This window comes from Stegastes partitus, unplaced genomic scaffold (genome assembly GCF_000690725.1).
Source record: "Stegastes partitus isolate 25-593 unplaced genomic scaffold, Stegastes_partitus-1.0.2 Scaffold2086, whole genome shotgun sequence".
In the NCBI taxonomy this organism is placed as follows: Eukaryota; Metazoa; Chordata; class Actinopteri; family Pomacentridae; genus Stegastes; species Stegastes partitus.
The window spans coordinates 64,108-88,076 of NW_007579817.1; the positions used below are offsets into that span (position 1 = coordinate 64,108).

Sequence of the window (23,969 nt, forward strand, 5' to 3'; positions counted from 1 at the left end):
TAAGGCTTCTGGTTAGATTTTTATCTAAAACCTCATCCTGGAGAAACCGTGTAGAGCCCTTGAGCAACACATTCAGTCTATACCTGCTCAACTTGTGAAGGTAAACATCTTGCAAAGATTGAGACCTCCATCCGCAGAGGCCGACAAAGGTTTGGAAAGTTCTTGTCAAAAGAGACGTCTTTTTAATGAGATTGTGGAAACCCTGAGTCACAACAAGTCACTTGACTTGCTGTAAGCTTGATGACATGAGCCAAATCCAGTTCCTTTGCCTGGATCTCCATGTGATTCAGTGTTTAATCAGCAGAATACATCATGACACGTTCTCAGTGCATATCATTCCCGGACATATGGGCTGGTGGGGCCTCCGCCACCTTGTAGCAGTCTCAGTAAGCGCATCTATCTGATCACTGACAAACAGAAAATAGCTGATAACATCCACAATCTCTTGTCAATAAAACCATATAAAACCTTCTGTGGAGTTGTTTGGCTTAAAACGTACAAAAAGGCAGCTGGTTCTCGAACCCCCAACCTTCTAATGCATGACCGGAGCCTCAACTATGTTGTCAGAAATGACAGATATCGAACTATCTGAGATCAGTTTGTCATTAGTGTTGTGTATCAGCAGTGTCATGTCATTTATCCTACTGCCTAATCATGTTATTTGTCACAATTCCAAGAGTTCCAGTGTAGAGAACACATTTCTATGAGCCTTATGGACCTCCAAACTGTACTGGGTTTTGTGAAAGGTACAAAAAGACAGTTTTGGAACAAATTCTGTTTAAGTGTATCTTGTGCAGGAAGTTAAAGATTTAGGCCACAGAGTCACTCAACACACTGCCGACATCCATATCTTCTATAAGAAGGAACACTTTTGCCCAATTAAATGTAATTTTTTTTAACCTCAACACTAGTAACAGTGGATCAGTAGTGAAAGAGCTTTGAATGCACACAGTCACTGTCGGTCCATAGAAACAGTGAGTTTGCTGCACCCTCACTACATTTTAGATGTTGTTACCTCACTGTGTTTGGTTCTTACTTTTGAGTCTGGGTCTCTGTTTTAGGCTTTGGATCTAAAATTTAGGTTCAGATCTCAGGTTCAGCTTTGGGTCTCAGTTTTGGATTTAGGTTTGAGCTCAAGCTTTAGGTCCTGGGTTAGGTTTAACTTTGGGTTCAGACTCCACTTGGCACTGTTCTCAGATTTGGGTTGGGGTCTCAATTTTGAGATCCATCTTCACATTTTTAGGTTTATTTCAGATTTGTGTGTGGATCACAGTTAAGCTCAGATTTGGGTCTATGTTTTAAGTTTATCTCTCAGTTTAACGCCCTCAGTGACCTTTATTAGAGAGCAGGACAGTATGTCTGAGTAACTAACGTTCAGAAATGAATCTCTTTTATCAGGAAGTCCATTTTTTTTCTCGAACCATCTCTAAATTGACCTACAAGCCAGAACCACAACAATCTCTCCTCTTTTCTGGCGTCTATATATTTAGCCACGATGCCTCCAGCTGTGGCCGCAGAGACGTTTGTGACGCAAACTGCAAAACCTCTGCACACTAGCGGGCATTGTAGGAGCTCTTCTTCATGCATACATCTTGAATTAGCATTGCGCGCAGAGGCAGCAGTTGTAGAAGTCGAGAGTGTTTTATGTAACTTTAGAGATTCTGGATTCTTTGAATGAATGATGCATCAACACTCTGCTGCGCTCAGAGTGGGAGCTTCCAGCCCACGACGGTTCTTTAAAATGTTTGAGTCAAATTCAGGGCACAACACTATTCCTGGTATATAAAAGAGTGCGCGTTTGTGCGTATGGGTATGATGCTCACACTTATGTAAGCCTCTTTCATCTGCATCCCTTTCCCCCTCTCCACTCACCTCCCCTCGTTTGTTTTTGTTTTTTTCTCATCTCGGTTCCTTGTTTCCTCACTTTCTCTACTCTTCTCCTTCCCTCTCTCCTTGCTGCCTTGTTTACTCTTCTTCGTTGTTTTCGTGTCTTCTTCATCTTTTCTTTTCATTCATGTTTTTCCTTACTCACACCTTCTCTTCCATACTCTCCTCCTCTCCTCTCGTCTCGTTAAAGAAGCCCGCAGGCAGGTTTTAGCTGCACCTATAATGCTGAGTTAGTTTTCCTCTCAGGAACCAAGTCGTCCTGGAGGCCATTTTTCACTGCGTTGCATCAGAATCTGCAATCCGAGCTTCGCAACAACACCAATAATAGAACTCTTACTATGTAGGGCGGATAATTACCAAAACTTTCGCTTACAGACTTCACAAACCAAACAGGATACAATTAGAGCTTTTGTTACCCTTATTTAGTCAGGAAGGCTGACAAAGAATATCCCAGGGTAACTAGCTTTCTGCCTCCAGGCACTGGGAGGTGCCCATTACGGAGGGTAATAAAACATGTATCAACTCTGAAATCATCACCTAAAGAATCAGAATTTTACAAAGGCAAATTATTGCTCATAGCTAGAGCTTAGATGTAGTAGTTTTGTAAAGGCTATTGCACTCCCCCAAAGAAAACTGTTATTACTTAGAGCTGAAGCCTACATTTAGCCGAACATCTATTTTTCACTCTTCATAGTCTTTTTGTCAGGCATTCTGTATGCAATGTCATTTTAAAGATTGCATACACTCATTGTTATGCCTCTATGGGAGAAACTACTCCAACACTGCTAGAAAAGCCTGCGAGGTTTCACCGATTTAGCCGCTGCAGATGACAGTCATGTACTGTACATTCACATTTCAGCTGGACAAAAGGTGCTGAAAATGATTCTTGTTAGTTTTCAGGGTCGTTTGTCATGAGCAGTTAATGACTATGATCACAGTTTGAATCATGTAGCATGCTTCTGCCTCAAGGGAACAGGTTTCTGAAGGCTAATTTTCTGGAGGACACTTCAGTTTTGGTGTATAAGTGTAAAAACTCACAATGATGGGAAAAGTGTTGTATATGCTTTGAGGAAGAGATAAGTGTGAGAACTCTGGAGCAATATTGATCTTCTACAATCTTCTTTGTAGCTAACAAAACACTCCCACAAAGTGAAGGACTCCACCTGTGTGTGTTCAGCATCAAATGAAACAACACCGGTGATGTGAGCTTCCAGCATTTCAAGTGATGTGTAACAGCGGCATCGTGGCGTAAAATAAATCTTGAAGCTATTATGCAGCAGCAGTGTAAACATGAGAATTTCACTTCATCTGAAACGAAGAGGGTTTTTTTTTTTTTTTTTTTTTATACACATAGGTTTGTATGAGGTACTGATCCATAGTCAGTGTATTACCTACAGAAGATGATGCTTGACACGGTCCTAGGTTGGAGGCGTGACATGGATGGAAGTCAAGGTAAGGACCTCTGTGGAAAAAACATCTACATCACTTTTGGTGTACACTATTTAGAATATTTAGCTTGCTTGCCCCTGAAGCCTTTAAAGCCACCAGATTCGTTGAGTATGGAAGATGCTGGTTTACTACTGTGTGACTTTGGTGTTTCAACGAGTGACTGAATAAATTGTGGATGTAGCCTCTGAGTTGGAGAGGTGAAGCCAATGTGGAAGTGCCTTAAATCTGCATTATCTCTACCAGCCAGCAGGCGGCGACTCCTCAAGTTGCAAAAAGAAGTCAGATTGTATAGAAGTTTATGAGAAAATGAGCCAACTTCTCACTTGATTTGATACCTTAGTAAACATTTTTCTGTTGGGTTTATGGTCTCAAGTTTCAAGTCTCCATTATGATCCCATTTAGATAAAAATAGACGATAAAGCAGGGGATGTTTTAGGACGAGGCTTTTGATTGACAGGTTATCATCGTATCAGTGTGTGCACTGATTTCCAGTCAAATGCACCACTCACTTGTTATGTCCATTTAAGAAAAATTGCCACATTCAAGACTCTAGGTTAGTGGCTACATAAAATTTTGTATTGCTACCTATTGTTAAAACACCAAAATCACGCAATAACACATGCAACCTAACCAATCAAGGCAGCGGTAGACCAGCAATACTTCTGTTCTGCAAGCTGAACTTACTGTTTTTATCAATATTGTGTCTAAAGAGAGTGATATAATAGTTTGAGTTCATGTCCGAAAACAGCATTTGATGGCGAGGGAAAGCAGTAAAACATTCTAAATATAGTGTACACTTGAACCAATCCTGATTTTTCTAGGTGGCCTTTTTATGGTAGCAAAAATATGTTCCCACCCACAGCAGTACATCGCTTAGCTTCCTCTAGTTTTCTAGCAGGATTTTAGTGTCCAACAGTTTCTTAGATGAATCAAAGGTTTTGCACGACTAAATCGCTCAAATTGTTAATTCTACTATAAGTTCAGCAGGGGCGGAAAGATGCAACTGAAATGAAGCAAAACTGTTTCTCTATAGAGTTTCTTGAGGTTTTCCAAGGAAGCAGCAGCCATCAGTCGTTCATACAGCACAGAAGTAACCAGCCAATTCCCCTGTTTTGCCAGTAACTTGATGTTTACAGAAGAATACAACTCCAGAAGGACCAAATGACGGTTGGTTAGCTGCAAAATTGGCCGACGGAGAAGAAAACTCCAGACCCTGCCAGAATGTATATCAACATTTGGATGATGGCTGCTGGCAGTTTCTGAGCCTGTTTGTAGCATCTTCTCCTGTCCGGGCTCTTTATTTATAAGCAGTAAATGTATGTGCAGTGTGTGCTGTAGGTGTGTGTGTGTGCACTGCAGTTTATTCTTGACACAATGGGGGCGGGTGGTTGAATGACTACTGTCCCCGACACCCGTTACTCACACACACACACACACACCAGTGCTGACTGTCCACCCACACACATAGCTAATCTCTGTCCCCTCACATCCGCAGAGCAGCAGGTAGGTAGGAGGTGTGTGGTCTGAGTGTGTGTGTCTGTGTGTGTGTGTGTGTGTGTGTGTGTGTGTGTCTATGTTCACCAGAATGACTAACATCTTACAGAATTAAAAAGACTGAACCCTCAGTCGCACAGATGGCTCGGTAAGCAAACTAGACGAACAAGAAGCAGCTAATTTCGCTCGATTAATGCGTGAAATTCTTCCTAAATGTTGCCACAGTTTCATCCCACAATTATACAGGAGGACACGTCGGATTGTTTGTACAGCGTGTGAGTGTGTATTGTACACCTGCGCATGAAAACTCTTCCTGTTCCATTTCCTGCTGCACTTTTTGCTGCTGATTTGCATCTTGCTTCCATTTTTTTTTTTGTCAGCCTGCATTGCATTTCAACAGCGTTATCTTCACTGACATCACATGTGAAAGACACTCATTTTCCCAGAGCATAAAAAAACTGAAAAAAAGACCAAAAGTATGTGGACAGCTACTCACTACAGCCAGACAGGGCTCGACACATTAAAAAGTAATTGAATACACCCAGTTAAACCAATTCACTTATCCATCCATCCATTACCGATCCCAGCTGACTTATAGTGAAGGCAGGGGACACCCTGGACAGGTCACCAGTCTATCACAGGGCTACACTTAGAGACAGACAACCTAGAACACTCACATTCACACCCATGGACAATTTAGAATCACCAATTAACATGTTTTTGGACCTTGTGGGAGAACCTGGAGAGAACCCACGCTGCACGGGGAGAACATGCAAACTCCACGCAGAAAGATCCTGGGTGTCCTCACCGGGACACGAACCGGCGACCTCCTTGCTGCGAGGCAACGATGCTAACCACCTTGCAGCCCCTAATTTACTAATAAACCTTTTAAAGGTCAAACATTATTTTAATGGGTTAGGTTGATATACTAGTGCTTATAATTGCATCAACTTAATATTACCATTTAGTGTAATCAAACGTTACATGTATTCATTTGCTGAATCAAAAATAAACCCTAAGTTGAGGTAACTTAATAAAATTAGCTTGATAACTAATTTGTTATCCACTACGTACCCCACAGCAGATCAACTGGAAATTTAGTAAAAGACACTTGAAAAATCCTTTCAAATGAGTTGGAACAATTGAATTTTTATGAATGATCAAGTTATCTTGTGTGTATATATCAGACATTTGATAAGTTATAATTAAAAATGCCTAGTTCACTTAACATGGTGCAGTTTGTTGGTTGAACATGATTTTATTAGAAATTGTCCTGACTAAAAAAGATTGGTGAAGACTGTTGTGTTCATTTTCGCTGTTGAGCCCCAACTTTTTCCACTGGTAGCACTGTTGCAACTAACTTTCATGATTGGTCACAACAGCACATGATTTATTTGCGGTCTTGAGCCCTGGTATAATAACTGAGCTCAGGTGCTACTGCTAAAAAAATTCCGTCAGTCCGAGCAGGCCGCCTCGAGTGCGTCGCTTAGGTGTAGCTGGTGGTGGACACAAGGTCTTGGGAGGTTTTTGAGACCACAAGACCGCCGCTGCTCTTGACTGGCCTAACATCAGTGCTGCCCATGAAATATAATGTTTGGGCTTAAAAAAACTCAGGTTATGTCAGTCTGTTTTGAGTCAGTGACGATATGCTTAGACCATCAAAGATAAAGCCTCTCAGGAGACCTGCCTGGAGTTCCATGGGTAGATGTAGGAGCTCGTTTATCAAGGTATGTCATACAAATGCAGTGAAGATTCAGTCAAATAGCTTTCTTCGCTGTTGATCAAGTGTCAGCCATCGGTACATATCACTATTGTTTTATCACTCAGGTTAAGCTGAGCATGACTTATCACCCGAGCTTTAAACTTGCCCCGCAGGGATTTGTTTGTCATGCCGCTAACTTTGACAGGAATCTCTCCATACTTGTGGCAACATCGTGTAGTGTTTTGTAGCTGAACAGCAAAGACATCGGTCACAACTTTGTCCTTTAGCAGATCATCTCTTAAAGACTTCTCCAGTCTGCACCTCAGCTGCTGAGGGTTTTCCGAATGCCTGAGTGTGTATATGTGCACAGTGCTGCGCTATATGTGGGTTTCTGACAAGACCCCACACGCCACCCATAAGTGACACCCGAGTGCTGCGAAGTATCCCACACGGGGGGTCGTGACACCGCATCTCCGTGGATACCAGATGGATGTTTACTGTCAATACAGCACGACAGGCAGAAGCACACTGGCTTTTAACTTTTTTTTTTTTGATAAGTAAATGAGATGAGGAGACAGACGAGTAGAGGAAAGATGGAGAACAAGTAGGAGGGAGAGGAAGAGTATGGAAGAGAGATCGCACGAAGCCGGATAGAACAATAGGCCTTACAGTGGGTGAAACAAAGACAGAGACAGAGAGGGAGCGAGAGACAGGGGATCATGTGCAGAGGTCAGGTGCATTTCAGCTTCCAGGAAACAGAAAACAAAACAGTTCATTCAGATCACATCAGTTTGTGTTTTACTTCAAACTGATTACAGATTCCTTCTTCCTGCTGCTGCTCTGCTGCCCGCAGACAGACAGTTAGCGGAGTCACAGGTTTCCACTCACTGCTGCAGATCAAATACGAGGATACTCTGGTTTGTGTATAAAAGGATTACAAAGGTATGAAAAGTGAACGATGAAAAAGATAAGAGAACTGTTGTATTTGTTTTTATTGGCAGTTCTCTGTCAGAAGGTAGAGGCAGAAACCAATGATGTCTTCCTAAGTGTGACTTAAAGGTGGAGTCTGTAATTCTGGAGGAAGATAGTTGATATTTAGCTAGTTGCCGTATATAGATAGTTAGTCATGTGGCAGATTTACTGTCCCTCTTGCTGCCACTGGCCCCCCTTGTGCACGAGCATCAGTGTGTGCTGCGGTAGGGTAGTGTGGATCGGCCCGAGCCACTTTGTTTAGTTCCCATTTAGAGCCAGGGCTGTGTATGAAGGCTGGACTTTTTTATTCAGACATTCAATTCAATTCAATTTTATTTGTATAGCGCATATTTACAACAACAGTCATCTCATAGTGCTTCACAAAGGCAGAGACAGAAACACCCAACAATCCAAAACATTTGGATTCCCTATAAGTTTCAGCAGTCCGCAAGCAGTCCGCAACAGTGGGAAGGAACCGAAAACCCCCAGACATACACAGAATGGACCGGAGCTGACCGACAGTGAGGACATAGGAGGTGCGTCAGAAAAGTCCTAAGAGTGGTGTCACAAAAGATATATTTCAAACCCAAACTACGGGTTTTTGACCCGTTTTGAAGATGTGAATGACATCAAGATGGCTGTGACGGCGGAGGATCCCAGAAGAATCCTTCCAGGAGTGCATGGCGGCGTGAAGGCAGAGAAGGCTGGGGAAGTGTGGTAGACTCCAGGGGAATGACTTTGAAGGGGAAAATTCGTAGTTTGTAGTTTGGATTTGAAATATATCTTTTGTGACACCAGTCCTAAAACTTTTCTGACACACCTCGTATTTGCTTAATTTGACAAAAAAAAAACGTACTAAATTATTTATTAAATTGTACACTTCACTTTTCCATCTTTCCCTGACCTCTAGTAAGTAATTGCTGTGCCTACATTTGACAGAATGTTTGACGACAGAGGGGCAGGATCATGAGATGCTCATGTGCTCGTATTTTGGGAGTATCACGTGGATTATTTTGGAAAGAGCTTATGAACAACTGATTGTGTTTGTTTTAATACAAGGACTTGAGGTGCATCCAGCAAATTTTACAGTGATGGTAGGAAATTTAAAACAGATAGAGAGAGAGAGAGTCTGTACCTTTACATGACATCAAATGATGCTCTTTTTGCTAAGCAGTCAGCAAACTGTAAATCAAAAGCAACCCACGTTCTGACCAACAATGTTCATTTCAACACCAAAAATCATGAGAAAAGTATTTGTTGGTTACTTCTTTTTCACACTGAAAAAACAGGAAACTCAAAACTAAATCAAACCCTATTTGCACAGGCCTCGTATTACAGGCTATTTAGAAAGCAAGCCCCTCCACGTCTGTGTGTCGTTTGGCGTGATCACACAGGATAAGCGAAGACCCAAATTTACTGAGATTATCTGCAGATATGATATTAATAGGCTGCTACAAAATAACTGGCAAACCTGTTGAAAGACAGCAAAATGTTTCTCACCACATGCTGCCATGTCATCCAGCTAATCATCCTTCAAGATGCTAATGTCTGCAAATGGGTCTGCATGCTGCGTAGCCACATGAGCCTCCTTAATTTGCACCCAAAATACTGTTCAGACCATCATTTATAACAGCAGATTCAGCCTTCTTATTCTTGAGGCAGATGAAAGGTGCGGAAAAAACACAAATTTAAAAAAATCTTGCAGATTCGCAGAGATGCCTAATGGCATCGGGCTAACGTCTGGCAAAATGTGTTCGGGAACTTGGTTGGAATTTTTACTCACAGATTCACACAGGATTGACTTCCACAATTATTACAAATTGTTAGAGGTCAAGATGTAATACTAGTCCCATGTAAATAGTTTTTAATCAGTAACATCTGGACTAAAACCAACCCTAACATAAATCAGGTGCCAGATAAACATGTGTGGGGGACTATCTTTAAGCCAAATCCGTCCCATTCATCCTGACAGCAGATACATGTTTAACCTCTGACATCAGGAAAGGAGGCGAAATCCTGTTAATCCCGTTGCCAAAAGATGGCCCATATTTCACCTGCTGATTGCGCTGCAGCACCGCCACACTGCGGGGAAACAATGTGTTCAACAGTCTGAAGCAATGTCGTGTTATTTCAACTTTGCGGCAGACGGCGACGTACGGAGTGGAAATGGCATCGTGACCCCATTACGCACTAATATAAATCCAGATTTAATGTCACACTATATTCAAAATGAAGCTACTCTCATTTACAAGCGCTCCCAGTGTTATAATATCAATAAATGCTGATGCCCACTTTAGGTACACATGCCCAAGGGCAAACACACACATGGGCGATCTGGGCGACACAAGGCACACATTCACTCAACACTGTTCCCATTTGCTCCTGCAGTCTTTACTACTGTTTTGTCTCTCTCTCTATCTGTGAGCTCACACACACACACACACACACACACACACACACACACACACACACGCACACACTCGGGGTGAGGAAACCATAGGAACAGATGAAGGCGCTGTCAGCAGCACCTGCTCCTCCTCCACAGCCTGCACTCCTCCCCTGATCCCCTCTGCCTTTGTCTCTCCCCCCCCATTCCTCCCTTCTTTCCTTTTTTATATCTCATCTCCTCCCTTCTCTTCCTCGCTCCTCATCCCTACTTTTTCTTTTGCAGTTTCCTCCTGACTCGTTTTCTCACTTCCCTCTCACTTCACCTCGCCTCTCGTCTCCCATCCTCCGTCTTACTATCCCTTTTTGTTCAACAACAATACCAGAGCCGCTTCAAACCTCACCTCAATGCTCACAAAACACGACAAAATAACAGGAGAAAAAACATTACATTTGCAGATGAAGTTGCATTTCTTCTCCAGCCCCTTTTACATTTTCTCGCACTGAGTTCTACATTCTTCTTACATTACTTTTGGTTTACCTCAAAATAAACTTTGTGTTAAGTTTGGGCATTTCCTCCCAATATTTTTTTTTTTTTTACATTCCCCCTGAGCCATATGAACAGTTGGCGTGTTGGCCCAGTTCAGCTATTATATGCTGCCAGTTTAGAAAAATGCTCTGCAGATCACACAGAAAGGAGAGATGATGTGACACTTTACATGAAGCATTTATTGCTCATTACTCCTTTCAAAAGGCTGATCTCCAACAGTATAGCCACTGGCTGCGAGCACAGCTGCAGCTGCTCTGCCTGTTTGTGGCGGTCGAAGCTGTGGATGGAGATGGATGATTACTGATCGGACTTTGGCTGCGTTTGTGGTTGAATAAGGCTATAAATATGCTATGAATATGGCTACAGTAGCTGCACTGTGGCTATTATTTACTGCCCTAGCCAAGAAAGCATCATTAGGCCTTACAGGATATAAACCAGTTGTGCTTGAGATGTGACATTTGTGTTTCCGACCCTGTCTCCAAAAAAATTAGGGTCTATACAGCTTAACAGCATTCTCATTTAGGTTTCATTTTCCCTGAAGGGTGAGACTGCGGTGTAGTAGGAAAGGTTTGACGGAGCCACAGAGTCCACAAAAGGAGGTCAGAGGGGAGGATGGCAACATAAGTCGGACCAAGTGTTGTACTTTCAGGTTAGGTTTAGTCACCAAAACTAGGCTGGTAGGTCTCGGAATCCTTTGGTTGGTACTTTCACATTGATAACTACAAGACAGAAGTTTGTTTAGCACCGAAAGTACTTGATCACGAGTGTGTTCCAATACCCACACAACCACACTGGATGGTACGCCAGAGAAAGATTTAGTAATACATAGTACGTCGAATGCAGCATGCAAGCCTGCATGCTTTCTCTGGTGATTTTTCCCATAATCCTCTGCGCAGTGGAAGATCCGTCACATACGTCACTGTTTGTCTCTCGAGTTACAAGCTTAACCAACAGGTGATTTCACACTTCAGCCTGCAACAGATACATGAGCAAGACAGTCGAAGCTCGATGTTATGACTAAGTGTTGTGTCATGATTGTTTGCATAGTGCACGCAACAGGATGTGCTTCACAACGGCGGCTGCATTACATAAGAAAAAGAAAAGGTGTCACTTTGGAGTGCAGGAATGAGATTCTGGATGAGCTCATATATATTATATACGATGGTTTGGCTGAAAAGGAACGACAGTAAAGCAAGAAATGGTAAAGACACGTCACAAATAAATGTAATCCAGCAGACAATATGTTTCCCTCAGAACATAACTGAAATTGCACTTCAACTGCACAGGAGCGTCATTTTTGGGACACTTGGCTAAATACAGGAGCTCATCCAGCAATGCCTCTACATGTAGTTAGTGTTACACCAATTAAAAAACTAATGTGTCAATGTGTGCCTTATTTATAACCACCAGAGCATGACTACAGTCACAATCACAGCTAGAGTCTGTCTCCATCAGCCTCCGCAGCATTTGGTTACACACACAGTGTAGGAAGAGGTTGGTAACAAGTGCCATTAATTATTTTCTAGTTATCTTTCCAGCTGTAACGATACAGGCTTTTTACTGAGCTGAGGGTTACGTTGACTGTGGTCGCATCCACTAGTGGTAGAATACATAGTCCTTTATCATAACACAGATTAGCTATTCTTACTCAATGGAAGACAGAATTTATTAAAATCCTTTGCGAAGCACTGTATGAGTCACATAATTCACAAATCTATTGAATAGTGAGTAAACTTTCAAAGATTCTTTTCTTCTTTTCCAGCTTGCTGAGCGATTTGGACCGCTTCTCCTCGAGGTCGAATTCCCCGACCTCAGACATCCAGTGAGGGGAGCAATCACACGGCTCAGCCTTTGCACCAGCAAACACAAAGAGCTGACATTCAACAATCTGAGTGTGTGTGTGTGTGAGAGTTTGTTGTATTAAGCCTTTGTTTTTCTCTCCACAATCTTTCTTTGTTTTAATGCCTAATGTCTTTTTGACCTCTGCCACCTCTCTCTCTCTCTCTCTCTCTTTCTGAATATTCTCACTCATTTCTGGTCGTCCACAGTTGAAATATTTCCATCTTTCATTCTCTCTCTCTCTCTTTATTCTTTCATCTCTATCTCTGTCATTTTCTTTCCCTCCCTCTCTTGACCTTTTTTCTGTTTTGCTCTGTTATCCTCAGTGTAACTCTTCTTGTCTCCCTATTTCTATCTCTTTTGTTTTTCTCCGTCAACCTTTGTCCCATTTCCCTCCCTTTCCTCCTTTTCTCTCTCCCTCTGCTTTGTCCTTCTCTTCCTTTCTCCTCCATCCATCATTTCCCCCGTCTCTGTTCCCTCCTCTCTCTCTTCTTCTTTCTCCCTCTCTTCTCTCTCTTCCCCTTCTTCCGGTAGTACTAATCATTCCTCACCTTTTTTTCCATTTAAAGTTACACTTTCTGTCGTCTGTAGTTTTAATTAATCACGCGACTCGTTAACGAACTCTCCCCCTCGACTGTTAATTAATCAGGTTTCTGCCTTAATGAACAGTCTAAACTCGTTAAACCTGTTTCGCTCTTAATTAGCCCGTTAGCTCCGGGGCCTAACGCTCCGACAAGACTATTAGGCACTACTACGCCTTAATGGCAGCCTCCGTGAGTGTGTGCGTGAGCGTGTGTGTTAAGATTACCTCACTCCCTAATGGGGCTACTCAAATATTTATAGGGCAGGAAGCTGAATGGGAAGAATGATAGCGCTCAGGGAGACAGCAGACACTGAGGGAGTACATGAGAAGACTGATGCTGCCTTCAAGTGCTCCTCGTAAGCTCCAACTTCCGGCCGCGGAAGTTGTAAAGATATGGAAAGCCCAAAGGGTCACAACACGCGTCTCCTCCTTCGGTGTAATGTGGATGTCACCCACTGGCTGGACCCAAACGGATTCCGACAAATGTTTCTAAATTAACACCGACTGCCGTTAAGGCCACAATCGCCCCACTGTTGGCTCACAGAAATAACGTTAGCATTTTGTTTGGCCCAAACACAAAGACGACGACAATGTATGACCCAACTTCAGCTGCATCGATGATCACAGTAGTAAAGCTGCTCCGTGTGCGTGCTGAAGTGTTATAGTGTGTGTGTAGCTGTAAAAAACGCTCATGAGGCCGTGCTGACTGCAAACAGGTGAATATATCTGACTGTTATATGTCTGGTTCCTACACTAAGTTTTGTAGCAAATATATCATATAATATACGTATATTATCCCACTATGGTGACATGTTTATTGGAAACTCATTAAGGGCTTTTGTCACTGTCAAACCATACGTATAACTCCACAATGACAACGACTCGCTTTCCATTAGTGTTGAATTGCATTGGCTGGATATAGACCACCGACCTGCAGGTGCAGCCCTGTCATCCACAAATTATGTTCCCATTCCATTAAAGTGCATTTTCAATTAAGTGTTGAGGTAAACATATGGTCTACCAGATTCTGTTTGTTGTTGACGAATGCATTTCAAAACAACATATCTTCATTTTGTTGCCTCGGGGTTGCTTCTTTGTAGCAACTAATCACATCTTAAATAGGACACCCTCGAAAACGCAGAAGAAACCCTCGTATTTAATCGAAATAATGCCATTTCCCCAAACTTAACCTTGAGATTTTGGTGCATGAAATAACCTTAAGTCTAAGGATGACTGTCCCGTATGAGACGTGATGTCTCGTCTCCTAAATGAAGCCCTTCTACTGACTAGTGCCTTCATCCATCCTCCCCTCCTATCTCATTATGTAGACTTTAGTGATCCTTCTGATTACAGTTCTACCTTTCAGTGCAAGAATACATTGTTTCAAAACGATATTGTGTTCTTCTGCAGTTTAGTTGTATAGAAATGACTTGTTAGGGAGACGAGGTTGGCAGGTGGATTGCTTTAATATAATTAGACATGTACACCCAAGATAGTTATCGTAGTTTTACATCAGTTTGAAAATAATTCAGAGCAATTTATTCACTAAATGAACAGTGAACATCCAGAGCTGTGGTTTAACTAACCAACATTGACAAGTTGACTGCACAACTGTTAGACCTGAAACTTCACAGGTTCTGATTCAGTTTTGTAAAAAAAAAAGTAACGCGGTTTTACAGAAAAATGCTGAAATGTCAAATAATGGCCAGCACACAGAGCCACTGACCTGCAGTGTGTTTATATAGAGTCCTAGCTTCACCTGAAGTTGACCCAAAACACTGTGAAACGTCGCTGCCAAGTGACATCAACAGGAACATCAGTCCAGCAACAAGTAGCTGAGCCGTCGGATGACAACACAGGATGTACACTAATCTTCAGTTTAATTATCTTTAAACCACGGACTTAGAAAGTAAAACCACAAGTCAGCACACCCAAAACATCCAACAATACCGTACACTGCTTAGAAATGACTGTGGTCAGCCACATCATTGTTGCATAATTTTGCAAAAATGAACAAATTTTTGTTTTCTAAATGAACGTGGCTGAAAGATCTCAGGGGAGTAAAGTTGTCACATCTCCAAACTATGAAAGTAAGTTTTGAAATACTCAAATTTTCGTTCATGTATGTAGACATTTAAATACAGAGCTGTTAAAAGTTCTCGCTTTTCCTCTAAAGGGTTGATTTTAGCCAAACAAAGCAAGATAAAGTGTTAAGTCTTGTAAAACACAGCACAGTGTACGCTAAAGTAACCAGTGGAACAATCTGCTGGGGACCTTTGGATGTTTTCGCTCTCATTTGGCACTGGGGGGAAAAGTTGGAAAATGTACAAAACACAAATCGCAGTGATTTGGAGCAGTGTTTCAGTTCAGATGTGAGTCCTGAATGGTTGTTTCTTCCTTCAGGCGAGTGAAAAACACACTCTGCCAACAGAATGAGGTAATTCCACTTGTTTCCAATTCCGTTCACTTGTTTCAAGAATTCACTGGCAACAAGTGTGAGGATCTTAAAAAAAAAAGAAGAGGAAGACAAAGGCGGACTGCTGCATGTATATCAAGACAACGAGGCAAAGTGTGTGCAAACTGGCACGCAAGTGAAAGAAAATGATGGCACAAGACTGAAAACAAGTCAAATGACCTCACCTCTATTCACAGATATGCCCCTTCGATGTAAGACCTTAAGACTGGTAATTAAATTAATTAGCTTGTTGATGGTTATCTTTAGCACTGCAGGATGCAGAATGACAGGCAACAAATGAGAGAGAAGGGGGATGACGGCATCTGTGTGGTATCTGACTCGGGAAAGTTGGGGGCGATGACATCAGAGTGTCAAACACACACAAACCCACAGCGAGACGAGCATGAGGTCAAGGTGTTGTGTTACACTGATGAAAGTAGAGGAAGGATGGAGGGTGGAAACGAGAGCGAGGGAGAAGTAAAGGACGGGAGACGAGTGAGCGAGGGAGCAAGAGAGAGGAAGAAAGAGAGAAAGATGTATTTGGCTGCTAAAGAAAGAAACAAAACGATAAAAGGACAAATGAAAGAAGAAGAAAGATGAAGGAAAGAGGTCAGCATGAACTCAGTGTTGAGGGACTGGGTGGAACCAGATGGGAAACACATGCTGTGAAACACACACAGTGAGTGTAGGTGGAGTCTGATGATGACCTATTGACACCAGATGGAGGGATGACACTCTTTCCTCCCTCATCGCTGTCATTCGCTCCCCAAAATATCCATCTGATGTCATCTCACCGCTGCTTTGCTTTGCTTTGGCGGTCATGTCTGTGGAATTCTGGGTATTCGAGTTCCTTAAAAGTCTGTAGCGAGCCTTTCCAATCAGGAGGGGAGCGTACGGTAACCTCACAGGAATGCTGCGTTCAAGCCACGCCACAGAGAGTTGGTAAACAAGAGCTACCTGTTAGAACACAGTTTGTAATAGTTAACAAGACCCCTCTTCAGACTGCAAATACCACTACAGTAATGCCAAAAAATGCTTAGTAACACTGCAATAATTACTGCCAAAATTAGCTTTCAGATTGTAAATTTCACATAAAATATGACCAGTTACTTCTGGAAAAATACTGGTTTCAGATTGTAAAGATTGCCAGGTTCATCTCTGATTACCAAACAGCATCATGAGTGCCAAACTCAGGTTCAGATTCTATAAATATTTAAAATATGCTGAAAATCACAGTTTCAGATCACAAACAATATTCCATTGTTGAGATAGCAAAGTCAACACAACAGAAATGTTTCTCAACTTTGGTTTTCAGAGCACTACTACTTAAAAACTGTTCCTAAAATGAGCTTATAGGTGCTAAGTGGCACGTAAAGTACGAGGCTGTATATAGCAGACGCAATAGAAACAATGGGTTATTTCAGTCATTACAAGCTGAATTTGGGGTCATATTCAGGGTTTTTTTAGGGCTGATTCTGATATTAATCAAGAAGGCTGAACATTTGGGAGTGATGTATGATCGTACTAAAACTGAAAATCTGTGCATCAAAATTTAAAATAACAAAAATTCCAACACAAAACTTGGTTGAAATGTCTTTATTTAACTAATCAGACAGCACTGTGGGTCGACACAGCAGAGCGTTGACTACAGAGAGAGAGAAGCTGTTGCACACAAGCTAAAATGGCACATTTTTAAATTTCAGGACAGAAAAAAATCTCAATATCAAATCTTCTAATCGGCCCAACAGACAATTAGTTGATGCCTGATTGTAATCATTTTCAAGAAATGTTCTTCCATGAATACCAACTTTCCTCGTGAGACCAGAAGCTGCTGAAGGCAAACTGGACCACAATGAAGCATCAGAAAGATCTGAAGTCTTGTGAAGTCAGAGAAATCCAAGAGGCTAATGCAGATATCCTGGTCAAGCGTGGGCACAATAAGCCACATAAGAATGCAGTTTACCCGTGAAATATCTGGAGAATTGTGTTCGAACCACCTGAGTTTGTAAGCAGGTGAACTGTAGGTGCAACTTAAGGTGCCGAAAAACCTTCAGCAAAGTCTCGCCTCACCTTCACATTACATAAAGCTTCACGGCTCTTATTCAAAACGTCACAGTCACGCCCGTGATTGAATTAACGTCTTGTGGAATTCAGACGTGTCATTTGTGTTTGTGTTTGCCTTCAGGTGTGTGCTGAGTTCATGGGTGTACGTGTGCATATACGTGTCGTTAGTCTTTTGTGTTGTAGTGTGTGTGTGTGTGTGTGTGTGTGTGTTGGGAGAGTGAGATGACACAGCATGACGCCTCAGCTCCCCCGCTTTCAGAGAGGCTGAAGCGTGAACAGCTGATTGTCTCTATGGTGATGAGGAGCCTGCTCTCGACACCTGTAGTCGTCATACCCCGGCGGCGGCAGCGTCAAAGTGTGTGTGTGTGTGTGTGTGTGTGTGTGTGTGTGTGTGTGTGGGCCCATTAGGTAACACCAACAACCAAAAAATACCAAACCTTCGTAACTAGGAGCTGGGTTCTCTGTTGAAGGAGCTCAGCTTTCTAAATGACACTGAAAAGAGAATAAGAAATCATCGTGGGCACAAGTTTACTCAGCTTGACTCCAGCAGACACCGGAACACTGTGGCATGGAAACTCGGCTGCTGAAAAATGATCCAGGAAGTCCAGTGTGAGTAACAGAACCACGAGTTTAAAGGCTCAGATGCCAAAACAGCTCACAGTAGTTTATAATACTCACAGGCAGGATTGTGTAACGCATCACAGTTGTAATTAATTTATCTCTCGTTGCATCACAAGGCAAACAGTAGAAACACAGCGTTTACATTACAAAGCAACCTGCCAGGATGGTGTGTTTGCACGTGTCTGATCGGTCACTGCAGCCCTTTTTTTTTGCCAAATGACAAGGAGTTGAAACTTCCATAGCGGTCAGTGAAACAAAAATAGAACAAGTTAAGGCTGACTTAAGTCTGACACTGGTAATGTATTAATACACTGTGTGTCACTTCGCTAAAAAGTAAGCTGAGCCGGTTCTGTTGATACAACGAAGCTGTACTTAAACCGGATTTCTCAGTGAAGATGAGTCAAAGACAAATGCCAGAATTAGAAGCGCTCTGATTGTTTTCTTTAGGAAGAATAGCAAAATCAAAACATAAGAATATAAAGTTTTGAATGAATGTCCTGCTTCCAGAATCACAATCAGAACCACTCTATTGATCCCTGAGGGGAACCTGCTTCACAGTCTTACTTCAAATCCAACAATACAGGAAGGACTCTCTGTCCGTACGTGTGTGTGTCTGTTCTTTGCTTTAATCGACAACTGTTCGTCCGATCTACTTCATACTTGGCCGATGGGTTGCTTGGTACCCAAGAAGGTGCAGTGTATGATATGATTCTTAAATTGTGACGTAAAGCTGTTTTTTGTCACGCTTTCACAGCAGCAACAGATCCGTAGAGGGACTTTGTCATCAGGGCAGCTCATTGTGATTAACTGGCAACGGCTGGTTTAGTTAGCATTAGCTTGTGTTTGTTAGCAACGATGTTCACAGCTGTCCTTGTTTTTCATCGTGTGTTAGCCTAAAGGTTAGCCTGTGTTTATAATACCAGTCTAGATATTGTCGTATAACTGGATTGCAGTCCCAAACCAATGCTGTTGAAATATTGTGTTTAATATATACAAAGATTTATGCGTAACATGTAGAGAAGTATATAAAGCAATATGTGAAAATTAGACAATTGTAAGTTGATGTTAGTGGATGTTGGTAGTTATTTTTCCGTGACGCCTCATGGATACATCAGTATGAACTTGACAGAGCATTACCATTTTGCCGCTTACACACCCGCCCATAGCAGCAAGCTACCATGTGACATAAAGGTCTGACTCCTAATATAATCAGAACAAGCACAAGACTCATCAAGATGCCTGTAAAAACACTCGCTGAGAACTAAAACATGTCATCACCAACCACAAAGCATTACAAAAAAACCCTCCCATGTGATCCTGGCTCGTGTTGAATCACATCCCCTCGTGTTATTACATCATAAATCATAACTATTATCACATTAAAATGCATCCCACCAATGTTGCCGATGCGATCACGTGTGGAACAGTCCGTGTGGTAATTGCGTGGGAATAATTTGGGATTTTCCACACGTGCCGTTGATGTGGTTCTTCTGTAAACACATTGAAAGAAGCAACCAACAACCACTAATCACAATGGCTGGAGACGCCGCCAGCTGCTTCCTGCGTCAGGTGTCGTCGAGGCTGTTTGTACGTCATCACATCCACGCTAACCTCAGGGAGCCCCTTTTTAACTGTCCACAAACCTCTCACATGTGGCAGCGCTTTTATTAAACCATAATATTGTTTTTTTCCATTCAGGAACCTTCAGCTGCTTCTCTTCAACATCTTATTCCCAACAATCGCGACGCACAAAAGAAAAAAAAAAAAACAACAACGTTCTGTTAGGAAACCAGTATTTCAAGTTTTGCCGGGTGCAAATAGTTCAGCAGGTGTGACCAGCTGTGAGTGTACAGGACGTGGTGTTCGTTTAGACGTTAATAACTACATTTTTTTGTCTGTCTTGGTGAGTTTGTAGTCAAACAGCTGACTCGCAATTTGTTTCAAATGAGTCAGTGGTGGATTCTGGGAAAGGGTTGGGTAAGGATGACCAGGACTGATGGGAAATACATCAACACACACACACACACACATACACACACGCCCAGCACACATACACACAAGTTCCAGATTGTTATGTATTTTATTGCTCTGGCAACACAGTAGTGACAATCGTGCCAATGATGAATGTTTGAATTTAAGTGAGTAGAGAGAGAGAAGAGAGAGACACACACAGAGAGATTAAACAAAGGCAGAAAGACAAACAGAATTTTGTTCAAAAATAGCCCCAGGTGCTGAATTTTTGAAGACCTCAATTTTTTATTTTTTTTTTGAATAATCTCAGTTTTCAAAATAAAACCACACAAACTGGGCAACAGAGGACAGAAAGAAGGAGATGCAGTCTTTTACAGCTGTCTAGTTTTTCCACATTTGCACTTCTATACTTGCAAGGACCCTCCTTGACACCCCTAACCCAAACTATCACAACTACATGCCCGACCTTCAACCCCAACATCCTGACCATCTCAGTGGACAAGGTTTCACACTGAAAACCTAAAGACAGAAACACAACAGCACACACTCACACTGCTGCATGCTGTGCAGCTAAACAAGAACAAAGACCTCCTACATTGACAAATTTGTCCATTACCTAATGGAAAAATTGAAATGTACGTTTAAAAACGTAATTTTCTGCTGTTGTGCAAACCCAAGCTGAAGTGCTATTAGTGGTATAAAACTATCATTATTACATGTTAATGCCGAAACCATGCAAAGCCCCTAAGCTCCCAGTAAAGGAATCAGCACCCAGTGCCATATTTCTGGGTCAGCTGCAAGATCATTTATTCATTCGAAGCCCTGGAATGGTTCCCAGTTGTTCTCAAGATGATCAACAAAAGCTCTAAGTTGTGTGTACTTATCAGCATGCTACTTTTTCTGGTAACTTTTTGGAAAGTTCTGACCTGAAATGTGTGATAATGACTCCTCCTGAAACTCCTTTAAAGTCTCCAACGTCCAGTTATGATCCAGAACACGGTGCGCTCACCAGTTTAATCTAACCACAAAGACTTTAAGGAAAATCATCTTTACCACAGAATAAGGAAGTAGGTCAATTACATCACCTCCGGTTGACCAACCACTAGGCTGCCGTGATGACTGCTTTGCTCTCCACCAGCTGGTCATCCTGAAATGTGGAGGCTTTACTGGAAACGTAACGTACTTCTGTTTATATGCGTGCGAGCATCATTGCGATACTGTGTTGTTGTGTGCTGATACAGTTTAATTGAGAACAACGAGGCCGCTGCACAGCACTGACCCTCGCTCATTATTCATTCCTTGCAACTGCACACTCAGCAAAACGTTGAAGGTTACAGCTGACTCAATAAGGTGCTATAGTAGGAAATAGTCGAATTAAAGCATCCCACACTTGTCTGCGGTCTGCTTGGGGATTCAGTCTCTTGTGCTATTTAGTCTCAAAAGACGCTTCACTGTCACCGTGTGCAAAATATTAAAGGTTTGTGCAGCGATCGTCTGAACGCAGCAGCATTGAAAACTACACTGTAAAAAACAATTATTGCAAAAGAACTGTGAGAATGTCAGCAAGGGAGCCAGAAAAATATGTTTAAAAAAAACTGTGAAATTCAAAAAATTACAAGGACTGTGAATATAACTGCAAATGTCTGTTTTACTGGTTAATTACAGTCACACTTTTTAATATTAGATTTTTGATGTGAACATTATTTACATTTGTTTTTACAGTCAACATGTAAATGAATACTTTATTTTTTACTATTTTCCTCCTATATTTTAATGTATAATAAACATAATGAACATAACTGACTTCAAAATAATAGTAAATATATGTAAAGCAATATTTTTGCTAATTTAAATACAGTAAAAAAAACAAAAAACAAACATAAAATAGTGTCATTTTGGAGCCCAAATTTGTTAAAAGAACAAATTAATATTTATTAAAATACAGATTTTTGATAGGATGTTATTTTCCATTTTATTAATTATTATTTATGTCATTTATTCACATTATTTATTTTATGTTGTCTGTCTTTCTTTCTTTTCTTTTTTTTAATAATGGACAGTTTATTGTTTAAAGTTAAAACTTTCTTTTTTTTTTACAGTGTAGGTAGCTACTAACTACAGCAGACAGGAACTGCAATAAGGATAAACAATCATAAAGTGGAAAAAAAACAACAAAAAAACACACATTTCAAAATTGAACCAGAAAATGTAAATAAATACTTTGTATCATTGTAGGTGTTGAGCTGTTTGTAATGTGGTGACTGTAATCACGGTGACTCACATCATATTCATCGAACTATTCAGCAACTTCTCATGTACTGCATGGAAGCATATGTTTCTCTACTCAGTACATTTAATACACGACAGGATTCCTGGACATGATCTAATTATGCTCCTTTTGAACTCTACTGTGACACACGTCTTCTGCGTCCCTGAAATCATAATGTTCCGCCCCTCAAACTGCCATTTAACCTGCTGATATTTACATCCTTTAGCAAGCCCTCGAGGAAACAGGCTGCATTTGTTGTTTCCCTCCTCTTAGACTACAGCTGAGAGGGCAGCAGTTTTATACAGTTGTTGCCATCGCTGTCAAGTTTGCTCAAGCCTTAATTGACAGCAGACACTCGCTTGCTGTAAATCCACAACAATCCACTGTTTTTTATGAGTTAATATTTTCAATACTTGCAGCCAGTTTAAAGTTACTATCCCAGCTGTCTGCCACCTGTTTGCTTTGCGTGCGTTCGCTCACTCTGTCCGCATGCAAACATGTATTTCCATTTAGGTTGTTGCCGTGCGTGGGGCTGCGAAAACAAACTGGCTTTATGCTGATGATGATATCAGCGCAGCCGAATGCCGCTCGTACCGCCTCTGGAGGTTGTCAGGGGCAACTGCATCCTCGCTGGCTGTCAATAAACCCGGCGTGGGTGCAGTTACCCCTGAATTATTTTGCTGTTTAGCTCTATCCAAATACTGTGGTGACCTGTAATTTGAGCCAGTTCAAACTGTTTGACATCCACGTTTATTCTGCGCTCCGGACCACAAATTTGCAACAAAACGGCACCAAACAAACTCTCGCCCCGCGTTTGGTTGGTGAATCACTGAACTACTCCGCCTGTTGTTTCATTTGATCTTTTGTTCTGTATATTTAGTTTATTGTGAGCAAGTACTGTGTTGATAAAAGCCACATTTCCCACCGGGGAGAGTAAAAATCCTCGAAGCCATCGACTCGCCCGACACCCCTCTGCACGAGCAACTGGAGCAAGACAGCTGCAACAATATCAGAGGAAAAGAGGTTGAGGGAGTACGGATGGGAATGAGGAAGAGATGGAGCGAGAGGGACCGAGAGGGAGAGAAAGAAGAGGTCAGCGGGGTTCTATTTTTATCTTTCCAGAGTCGCGTCTCGGCTTGAATGGAGGCAACGAAGAATTGTGTTGAAAGGCGCGTGCACACAAATTATTTCATAACCTTGGCAGACAGCAGGCTGCTGAAAGATTTCTGTATGCGGAGTGTTTGTGTGTCCTTGGGTGTGTGTGTGTGTGTGTGTGTGTGTGTTATCACAGAGTACTAAGCCATCCTCACAACCTCGCTAGAACTTGACTCTGGAAACACGTCTCCTTGTTGCAGCATTTTGTGCTGTTCTGATTGTTTTTTTTCTGTGTTTTTTTTTTCATGATGTCTTGTCATGTTTTGGCTTGTAACGCTTAAACTACTTTTGTGCTCCCTTTGTAGTGTTTATAATACAGTGTGTGTGTGTGTGTGTGTGTGTGTGTGTGTGTGTGTGTGAGCACGTTGGGGCAGGTATTCTTTTACAGCGATCTAACATACTTTTTTTTGTCCACCGACCACAATGTCTGTGTCAAACCAAAATCATCTCAGTCTGATGGTAATTTAGCTCCCTGGAATGTGTGTGTGTGTGTGTGTGTGTGTGTGTGTTTTACAGCTGACTTCTAGTTCTGGTTGTGGTCACATTGAAATTCTGTCCTCCCCTGCAGTTCCA

At 41.8% G+C, this 23,969-nt stretch overlaps 1 protein-coding gene across 1 annotated transcript in view; it reads right to left on the reverse strand.

The window, feature by feature from the left end:
• The window catches only part of hivep2a (HIVEP zinc finger 2a), a 61,693-nt gene extending 40,084 nt beyond the window's left edge, over positions 1 to 21,609 (reverse strand). The window contains exon 1 of the mRNA XM_008303868.1: positions 20,899 to 21,609. The gene's annotated coding sequence lies outside the window, so the exon portion shown is untranslated. The remainder of the gene's footprint in view (positions 1 to 20,898) is intronic.
• Between the last annotated feature and the right edge of the window lie 2,360 nt (positions 21,610 to 23,969).